Genomic DNA, 12,009 nt, shown 5'->3' on the forward strand with positions numbered 1-12,009 from the left:
GAGCAAAAAGAAAACTGGGTTCCACAACATATATCTCAGTCTGCTTTCTTATTGTAAAAATAGTGCTATTATTATACACTTTGATGGATTAATAATATACAGCTTACTGCGGACGTTGGTAAAGTTAGAATGAATTTATCATTTAAACTGTGAATCAACCATGGTTGATGGTATTACTGGATAATTTGTCACATCAGTACAATCTGAATGGTGTGTCTATGCTATCTCTTCTCTACTGTATTGATTCTATAACGTTTCGTGTTTTAGTATTTAACTTGTATTAGGTATAGTATGTTAATTGCTACCTCATTCACAATGCTTTTAAGAAAGGGCGTATATCATGGCAGTTTGGCAAGGTTTTAAGAGGGAGTATACATATATATATATATATATATATATATATATATATATATATATATATATATATATATATATATATATATATATATATATTCCCTGAGTTAAATAAGTTAAATATATGTAGATAAATATTCACAGCGGTGCCCAATACATATCATAACAGCAGCTCGGTTATTATTACTCTGGCTAACTGCACGGAGTCATGTGCAGATCAGTGGCTCCTAATTAGCGCTAGAGAATGGCCGGTTGGCCACGTGAGGTATCGTACTCCATACGTGGCAGCTGGTCAGTGGTTTCACTGGTTAAAATTAGAATACTTTCTTAGAATATGTTAGTCGAGGCTTGACTCTTGGACAGCGGCTAGGCAGGTTGGCCCTCTGATGCCTCTTATATGGTGCCTGGCCATGTATGTCCCATTACCAAAATCGTGATAATACAGATGCTGTAATTATAATATCACAAATAAAGTGCTATTTACCCACGGATGGACTCCTGTGTTTGAAGAAGAACAGATATCAATGACATAACAGCCCGGGATACAAGTCGAAAGGTGACCAACAGGAGTCCGAGCAAGCATCGAGCAGGCGCCGAGCGGGTGTCATTCGTCGGACACCTGGAATGTTGAAGTGCCTGTTCCGGAGTGTATATAATGGTCTGATTTGGGTGAGCAGCATAGAATGTCTTCAGGATGCCTGTCCCTCTACACACACTGAGACTGGCCTGGCTCCGTATGCAGTACGCGAGAGCCCGACACCGTCACAACGTGATCCTGGCAGTGATGGTACAAAAACACGCTACAAGAACGGCGAACACGAACTATGATCGGTCGGGCACTGAGCGGGCTCCTTTTATAGTGAGCAACCATTTTTTTCCACAATCCTTCGGGTATCTACCGATCACCTTTGGCTTCATGACTACTGCACCAATGTGTCACAGATGTGGGCAAAAATCTGTGTCACGCCGGGGCATCGGTGTAACCCACTGATGACCCCACATCGCCCGGCGACCGTTGTATATATGTAGCTGAGGCACAGACATTAGAGAGTTTTGGGGACAACGGTAAGAGTGAAGTTTATTACCTATTGTGTAGCCGACTGTGATGTCATAGCATTTACGTCGCAATGAACACTTCGATGTCATCATAGAGACGTTATGCTTGGAAATAAACCTTCAAGTTTTGCTTCGTTTTATTAAGGGGTGGTTACTGTATGTATGGAAGGGTTTGTATTGGCTTGTGTCCTGGTTGTCTTAATTCAGGTGAAAAATACTCTCTCAAAACACTGCACTCAACCATGCTGCTTTACTCATTAACGTTTATAAGACTAATGCGATTGCGTTCAGGTTTGTCATGGTAAAATGTAGCTATTGAAATATGTGGAACCTCAGGCAGCGATTTTGATTCCAAATTCTATTTACCGTGGTTAAATCTACAGGTAACCGATCTCTACGCTGACTGGACAGTCTGTCTCCTTCAAACACATACAGGAAATCAGGCAGCAGGTTAAATGAACAAAGCCGTATCATTCCAACCTGCATCTCCACACACTCTGCCACCGCCTTCACACACCATTCTTACTGGTCTTTTTCCGCATCTCCCCCCGAAATATACCTGTGTGTAAGCGCCTATCATGTGTGTATTTGATGATAGCTGTAAGAACACATGTTAATGACAGTAAACATATAGCATTTTCTCTTTAAAAAAACCAAAGCAAAACGGATATTTTGTCCATAAAAGCATAATAAGCGGACCAAGAGGTGCAGAATGAAGAGGTTTAATGTGTTATAGTGTCAGTGACAAGTTTCCAATATGAAAATTATCACTGTAAGGACATTCAAACCATCAGTCGGGAAACACATACGATTCGGAAAAACGCACCCAGTGCATTGACAAAAGGGCCATGAAGCTGCACGTACTGCACTTGCAGCAGCAGCATGAACGGTATTAGAATGAAGGGTTTTTGACTGACTGACATCTGCGTCAATCGAACAGTGATAGTTCAACAACATGCCAAGATTAATAGAAGTGCAAAGAAATAACGTCATAGGCCGCTTGCAGGCAAGGGAGTCCCGATCAGTCGAGTTTTCAATTAAGCGCCCAGCACCATCACAAGGCTGTGGGATACGTTCATACAGCATAGGTGAACACGTGGTCACAAGGTCGGGACGACCAAGAGTAACCACCCCTGCCCAGGATCGCTACATCCGACTGCGCCACCAACGTGAAAGGACGACTACTGCCACCTCAACAGCATCTAAAATACATGCATACATTAAGTGGCCAGGTTTTTATGGGGTAGCTTTATGACGTAGCGGTTATTTCTCATCATGGCAGGACAGGTTTGGTCCATATCCAGGGCAATCTCACGGCTCAATGATACATCAACGAAATTCTCCTACCGCACGTCCTCTCAATTGCAGCCAACAGCAACGGTGTATTCCATCAGCACAACGCACGATTCGCATACAGCAGGGATCACAAGAGCCTGTCTACACAACAAGAACATTCATGTTCTCCCTTAGCCCTCCAGATCCCCAGACCTGAACCCGATAGAGCATGTTCGGGATGAATTGGATAGACGGCTACGCCGACGTCAACCACAACCCCAGACGTTGCAGTAGCTGGCGTTTGCGTTGCAGGCCGAGTGGGCCACCATTCCCCAGGAGGTGATTCGCATACCCGTCTCTACCATGGACAGATGTCAGGCCGCTATTAATTCCAGCGGGGGACATACGCGTTATTGATGGTAGCTGACCTTCACCTTGGACTTTTCCTATGTCTTTGTACCTGAGATAACTACATTTACCAAGTGTTCTTTCCAGAACGTTTTGGCTCAATACCTTGTACCTTGTTAATGTAAATTTTTATTTTCCTACCTCACACAAATCAAGCTTCGCGTTTCCTTTTGTAAAGAGTCTAGATAACACGTATGTTCTTCCATAGAAACTATGCACACTATTCCCTGCATCAGCTATTATGACTACTGAGGACCGATTTTGATTAGTTCACCTGTTGCATGGTACGGGGAATGGAATTGTTCACCCTTTTTTCAGATGCATTCAGGTCTTCCGTATCGTTATGACGCTTGACTGTAAGACTGACACTTATCCATATATTTATCATAGAAAGTGCACACTTAATTGACATGTTCTCTCCATTTGCATTGGTCAAACTTGTATATGTTAACATGAAACTGGGTGATATTTCCGCGCGTTTATCTCAATGAGGTTTGTCCTTCCCTGTTCCCTGTGGAATGTCCCTTGAAATGAAAACAATAATTACACACATGTAGTGGAAACTGCATTGGGGTAAATCATTTGTTAATGCCTTGGTGAGGGATTATCCCAGCTATATCATAAAATAGTTGAGCACTGACCGTAGAATATAACACAAGCACGACCATGGCCCACACCATCAAGGCCAAGGACATGTCCTCAACCAGGTTTGTTATGTGTCTGTGGATTTACAGGACGCCACCATGTAGCTGGAATATTGCTTACTGCGGCATTAAATAACAAATGAACAGTCAAAACATCTCCACACATATACACAACAACAACAACAACAACAAAAGTTCCTGTGACATCAGTATTTTAGTGTATTTTTCAAACGAGTAAAGTTTGGTTTTCAATATTGTAGTACATATATGGAATCAAGTCACAAAAACGCAACTGCTACAGAAAAGCATGCATTCCATGCAAAAGTTGACTTTTATGCAAGCCCCATGCATTGCACCAAGAATGGGTATGAAAACGTGCGTTAAAGGGATTCCATATGCATTGTTTTTTGCATCGTGCTGACAACAACCACTCAGAAAAACAGCAAAATTACACAATTATTCGACATTACGAAATGCCACGCCTGTCCGACAATGAGCGTCTGCGAGCCATTGGTATGCTTAAAGCAGGATCGAGTCAACGTAATGTTGCAAGACAATTTAACGCCCACAGAAGCACCATGTATTGCCCAGAAAGACAACGTGATAACAAACCCGACTCCATTTTTCCACAGATTGCAACTCGTAATTATATCAGTATTGACATGTGCACTTTTCGGACTTTTGTCATAACGTTTTGATAATTCTGCCAATAGGGTAGCAATTTAGAGTAAACAAGTACAATTTAAAGATAGTTTATGACATTCGCCCAGTTTGTGTTTCTGGGTTGGTGAGCTCCCTGTCCTTGGTGTCTGGGTTTCAACAAATGGAAAATGTGTGCTTTCCGTCCAAATTAAGCTGACGCTCCTTGGTGTACCTTAATTGCAGCTTTAATTGATACTCCCTAACTGACAATATACTGAGGATTTCAGGATATATTTGATAAAAAAATATCAAATATTGTCAAATAAACATTTAAACAATTAATAGTCTCATCATATGGTACCGATGTCTCTATGTATATATACGTATTGTCACGGAGCTCCTGCGATCATGATGTTATTGAATAAGAAAAAAGCAATTATGAAGAAATGTTTTGCTGGGGGTTTTTTTATCGGGCAATTGCAACTAAAGAGCGGCAATCTTAGGGATCCCGACCCCAATTGACACTGATAAAATCACTGATTAATAAGCCATGAACAAATAAATAAGCTGGTTAGCTAAGCAATTGTATTACAGCTATTACCAAAGATAAATAAAACAACATGCTGACAAGACGAGACGCACATACAGCAAACTAAGCCGTATAGCTTGTATACATGAGATAACATATATCATATCACTACGTGATACAAGTATGCTGGAAAATAAAAATTCAAAGACAACAAGTTTTCTAACAATACCACAGTGAGCATAAAGACACCGATCCAGATCGGCTCCCGGACAGCGAAGTGTAGAGGTCGCTGCGGTCACTAGACTGTGGCGAGCTTGTTTTTACGACCCGGTCACACGCACTAACTTGAAGAATGACACGATTAACAGATAATCAATTCATTCTGTATAAAATGTCATATTAGACGTTACACATATATAAACATATGTGTTAGTGATATATACATGTTCATTACCTATGCATGGAATTACCACATACAATGATTTGCAGCTCAATTCCCAAGTTCCAGTATTGCTTCATTTTCACAGGAAATTAAGAGTGCAATCACATAGTAACAAACAGGCTGAATCAAAGAAGAAGGTTGGTCTGTTTCTGACCTGCTTGGGTATTAATGGTCTCAGGTAAGTGTAAGCTGCCATATATGGATATCTGACACTCACATTTTTAACATTAGGATATTATAAATGTACATTTAAGTTTAGATATTATTACTTTAAATGTAATTTCATTCTAAACTATATCATCATGAATGACCGCCTCCTGGTACAGCATCTGCCCGGAGAGAGGTAGGTCCGTGGTTCGATGCCCGGACACGTCATACCAGTAGGTATTCAAAGATTGTACTTGTTGTTATCCTGCCTGGCTCGGCATTAAGAAGCAAACACAAGGACTGGTCGGTTCAGAGTCAGTATTGTGTTCATTCGTGTTCAAACACAGTATGATGCTTTTACACTAAATGCATTATCCTATAAACAGTGAAGTGATGAATGTTACACGGGGATCTTCCCCTAATGTGACCTACATGCATTTGAATTTCAGTTCCTGGACATGTACTTTAAAAGTAAAGCTGACGGTTTTATCGGTTCGTGATTTGGGAAGCTCAATAACAAAAGGTAAAAGCTTGAGTGCTTGCTTCTGAGCAAGCCTAGTTTCAGTTAGTCAACAATAATGAAAGGTATTTAGAAGCGATACACATGAGGAAGAGAATGTCTGGGTGTCAACTACTTCATTATGAGGAACACAAAGTTTCGTAGTAGTTTGCCTCCATTTACCCATTGCTATGTCCATTGCCAATAACCAATTAAAAATCAGAGATAATTTAACGCCTGGCTTCCAGTTGTAAGACCCGCCGATGAGAATAACACCATGAACCCACCTCCTCATTGACTGTACGAGACGTTCAGTTTGACGCTTAGGTAATTGGTGCAGGGATTGGTCCAATTCATGAAGACATTGCTTCCTCCGACGCTCTTCGTGACCAATGATGTCCCGAACATAATCAATTGGATTAAGATCTGGAGCCCTGGCAGGCCAGGGAAACGTTGATATTGCCTCCTCTCGACAATGGCACGTGTACGGTGTGTTCCGCTTTGTCGCCCATGAAAACTGGTTTTGTCAAAGTCGTGACCAAAATATGGTACAACAACCCTGTCTAAATTGTCTGTAAGGTATTCAAATATTGTCTCACTGTCAAGCTCGTATTTACAGTCACATGTCATGTATCCCGATGCCATGAATGAGCTTCCGTTATACGGAACGTGCTCTAAAATGTTTTGAAAACTTAGGGTGGCTTGATAACAATCAGGTCGCTTGGCTTCATACGCCGCTGAATTGAATCAGGGTCACACCGTTTGGTCAGACAGGAGACGATGTGGTGACCACTGTGGTTTCAACTGGCCTCTTGGTGTGATTGGATGACGTCTGGTTAGTCTCTGAAGAACTGCAGAAGCAGTCGGGTGTTTCCTGACCAATTGGCAAAAGGTGGATGGGTGATGGACGACATCTATTGCAATCACTCGGAGAGACATATCTGCATTCCGCATTCAAATACTCCGCATCTTTCTGCTTATGTCGGGAAGCATCCAAGTGAAATATCAAGACAGAAATCAGTTGGTTTTTGAACTTTTCAAAATGTAAGGACTCTAATCATGGCACGTTGAGGTCTGAACTGTATGTATGATGTGCAGGAAAAAACTCAAAATGACCCTTCAAACAGATATCATTAATGTATCAATATTAAAGTGCAAATGGGCTAAAAATAATGGATGTTGCGATACTTATTTCCATGTGTGGGAAGAATGTGGGATTAATAGTTTGACTCTCTCGCTCTGCGAGTAGTTACATTTGAATTTTAAAAAATCGTTTGAACGAGATAACATCAATTATCCCTTTTATCCAGAACCGTTCATACTTCAGAACGACACGAGGAAGGCCACCCTCACTGTCACACGACGTCCGTAGATATATGAGTGGTGTCTTACTAAATTTCCTATAATCGAAACTTTAAGTTGCTTTTAGTTGGGCCAAACTAATTCCTGTCAAAACGTGATAATTGCGATACTTATGTTGGAAATATTTATATTTTTGTATTTTTGGTACTACAGGATATACTCATACTTTTACCGAAGATGACAAGAACTGGGGTTTCCAGGACTTCATATCAACGGAGGTATGTTATATCTGTATATCAGGACCGCCTGTTTGGTCTAGTGGAAAGAACGTGTTCCCTGAGAGGAGATAGTCGTGGGTTCGATCCCCGGGCGCATCATACCAACATACCTTAAAAGAAGGTACTTGTTGTTACCCTGCCTGACGCTCGGCATTAAGGGGATAACACAAGGAATGGTCGGCTCGGAGTCAGTTTACTGTGTCGAGTGTACAAGCAAGTAAACACAAACACACACACACACACACACACACACACACACACACACACACACACAAGAACAAACACACACACACACACACAAGAACACACACACACACACACACACACACACACACACACACACACACACACACACACACACACACACACACACACACACACACCAGAGGCAGACTAGACACGTATCGGTATTGGCTCTCAGCAAAACAATTGTTACATCAAAGACTGATCGAGTCGGTAAACTGTGCCTGAGTGGGTGTGTTAGCACTATGTGTGAAAGGACCATTAACTTTGTAGCGATAAACGATTATTTTCTCTTTTTCATAATGTGAAACGTAAACTTTATGTTTTTTCTTTTGTGGTTCTTTCCCTGAGCAGATCTAAACCGTCCCCTAAATATTCCTTTGTGGAATTGTGACATATAGCAAACATTTCGTGAACTGGCGACATTGTTCTTAATATTTTTGACATCTATGGGAAACATGTTGGACTTCAATGAACTAACTAAAGCTAAAACATTTTCAGCAGTTGTTAACGAAAATCTGCAAGCACTGCAACTGGATGGTGAAACTGCCTATTGCAAGATTGTATACATGGGTCAGTGGGTTAATCCACGTTAATCCATTCATGCTCGTCACTAATGATATAAACTTAAGAGTGAGTGAGTGAGTGAGTTGGGTCTAACGCCACTTTTAACGGTATTCCAGTGATATCACGGCGTGTCAGCTTAATGTGGGGGGAAAGCCCTAAGTGATGCAGGTTTCAGACGTTTACCACTTCGGTGATACACACGAGCATGGGCATGGTGTTGACAAACCTAGAAACATAATCGGGGAGAACCAGAATTCGAACCCACAATCATAGGTTTCTGCGTGCCCAAGGGACGCAATTCTGCACAGCGAATCGCGGCGCCTTAGACGACTAGGCCACCCGTGACCCCATAAACTTAAGAGAGTCATAGTTTGATTTGCCTTATAATATATTTACATATTCAGTTGTCATATAACAACGAAGCAATCATTAAATTAAAACATTTTCCTCAAATCAAAATAAATGCATATTTGTATTTTCACAGATATATGGGCATAGCTAGTCGCAGTGTTTTTTGCGTCGAGTCTGACGCGTGAGATGGCTACTTCAACTTCCGTTTCATTCGACTGTACATATGGCTTTTTGTTGATTTGGGGTTGAATTTTGTCATGCCATCTGCCGATCGTACTTGCGTCACATTTGGCTTGCCATCTTTGGGCCATAGAGATATTGATTTTTTTTCTGTCTCTAGTTTGCTGGAGGGAATATGCTGTATCTCCACTTTGTCCTTGTCGATCTCCGTCAACGTGTTTCCCCGTTTTATCTCCATGAATGTCTATGTGAAACAGGATTGAACATAGCTCCACCTGTTTCCTTGATCCGATTGTTTTGTATATTCGTATGTAAAGAATAATATCGACTGCAATTGGTCTGATGGCTATTAGTGTACACATCGAGATGACTGCCTTTGCTACCAGCATTTCCAGTGGGAGTTTTAGTGCGTGATGACTTTCCTCATCTCAGAGGAAATGCAGCATCTTTCATCCCCAAAGCAGTAAGCCAAGGCTATTATGTGTATTTCTTAAGAAACTGTTGCCACGGATTGGCATTTCAACTAACAGCATGATAAGGTTCACTATTTGCTCTTTACGGATATGGTTTATATACAATAAAGACACAAGTGGTTACTCAGTTACCGCTTAAAAGGTAACACAAAACCCCCAAGGGAATTCAATCTGAACCTCGTCACACCTGTACTGTAAGCATGTGAACTATTCCATATATTTTACACCAAACGTGAGAGAAACGGGTGCACTGTATAATGCATTTGTGTTTTGTTTTTTTTAAAACAAGGAGTTGCTCGACCCTGACAATGGCTATGTAGACAAGAACAAAGTGACATTTGAAGCCACTATTCAAGAAGTATAGCATAAAGTCAGGTAAGAAAACTATTTTGAAAGTCTTTCAAAGGTGTATATTTCCAATATTTTAATCATTGTAAGAGAAACGAAATATTATCTGCCTGCTATCATGGAAGGGGGTTGTGGCTGAATATATTATCTTCACCAGAAACAATTGTACTGACTAAATGTCATTCAATATCAATATTCGTTTCATATCGTTTGATTCCTTCATGTTAATATCATATTTCAGGTTTCTTAAGCAGTGCAGAAACATTGGTACAAGTGTCTGCTTTTGTTTTAGAAAGCATCTAGCAAAGCAGAACAAAACGTGTGGGTTTCGATGAACCCATGTAACTTCATATGCAAGAGGATTTGAGTCAGCATATAAAATAGATAGTCATCGACTTGAATCAAGTATGTCAGGATTGACGATTTACCTCAGCCATGGTAATTCCGGGTGGGATTCCCAGCAACCTATGCTTGAAAAATGATACCAAACGGATCGGGTGACATCGAACACCGGCGGCGAAGATGTTGTGTGCAATGTAAATTACTGGATTTACTGACAGCCGTTATCTATGTGGAAGACTGTTGAGTGCGTCGGTAAGCAAGAAACACGTGATGGAGGGACATTAATTTAACATTAAACTTTCCAGATGCTCCATTGGGGTTTATAAAGCGAATAATTTTTGTTTATGATTCAAAAGAGGACACTGTGACATTCACCAACTGGTCAATAACTCATGACCACGGTTTTATATCTGTGTTCTCCTTTGTGCTTGTCTACTTGGGCACATACTTATCATTGTATGTTTGTATTTGGCTATAGTAGCATTCTAGTTCTTGTATTTAATTCATTTGTCTTCCATTTGTCTTATTACGTACTTTGATTTTACACATATATACATGTATGTGTGCTATCTGCATCTTAGAAGTCATTAAAATGATAAAGGATAAACATATACTCTGAACCGTTATGTAACTGGCGATAAACAAGTTAACTCAAATAAACTATCTCTCTTATGTGTATAACTTCTTATTGTCATTCAAAGACTAAAGTACAGAACTGTTGTATAGAAGAAAGAAAATACATACCTATATAACATCTTCACGAGTGACAGTGTACTCAAAGAATAAGCCATCGGTATGAAACATCAAGAAGCAGCGCATGGCCCTGTCGCAAGGAGTTGTTGGCTATAGCGGAATGACAGTCAGCAGGCTGATAGTCCGTTACAGACACATTTGATGGACAGGAGACAGGTGATACTTAATCGACATTGTTTGTGAGGCAGCGGCCTTGAGCAACGCCACAACTAGCCGTGTACCATAACAATACCCATGAAGGTCGTTGAAGGTCCATTTTACTGCATTTACTGCATTTAACTGTGTAATTACACAGTAACATGCAGTTCTCCAATCACAAAGATCAGATTTCAGTCTTAGATTGGTCCGGACGCCCTCACTTACAGATAATTAAGAAAACCTTGCAACGGTTTTGCTCTACACCGCACGTCACTATTATGACGTCATACCGCTCATTGTGACGCAAAAGATATGACGCCACAGTCGTACATGGAAAAACGCAAAGCATCAAGCTCGCCGTTGTCATTAAACCTTTGAATACATTCTCTTTGAATAAACTCAAAGATCCGACTGAATATAGTGTCAATCCCGAGTTGCGTCCCTTAGACCACACACCGCTTCAGTAACATTGCAATGGTTGATGTAAACCTGATCAATGTGCCTTTTCATTGTCAGACAGAAAATGTTTTGTTGAATCGTTAATAGATGTATCACAGCCCCCCTACCCCAGGCTGGCTGTCCCCAGTACTGAGAGATGGAGTCTAGGGTCAGCCTGAACAAACCACTCACAGGGGACGACCTCATCCTGGCGGTGGGTGTATGCAGGGAGGAGCAGAGGGACGTGTATCATTATATGGGTGGCGAACCCGGCTCCTGCAGCATGGCCGCCACCCACTGTCCTACACACGGCGGGATATGCAGGAAGGCATGGAAGGAGGGGAAGCATGTGCTGTGTCTGCCTGACACTCTCCCCAACACAGCAGGTGCATCACACACACTACATTACGGTCTTGTCTATGATGACGCCAGGAAGAAGATTGTCTTCATTTATGTGAAGGAGAATGTTCGGGGTGTATATGCCCTCATAGGGTAATGTCAGCTTGACACTTGTAGTGGGCAGCGACATCAACATGAGAGAGGAGAAGAAGGGAATGATTATCAGAGCCTTATCTCGAGAGAGAGAGAGAGAGAGAGAGA

The sequence above is a fragment of the Haliotis cracherodii genome, unplaced genomic scaffold (assembly GCF_022045235.1).
Source record: "Haliotis cracherodii isolate W230 unplaced genomic scaffold, xgHalCrac1.p SCAF_7, whole genome shotgun sequence".
In the NCBI taxonomy this organism is placed as follows: Eukaryota; Metazoa; Mollusca; class Gastropoda; order Lepetellida; family Haliotidae; genus Haliotis; species Haliotis cracherodii.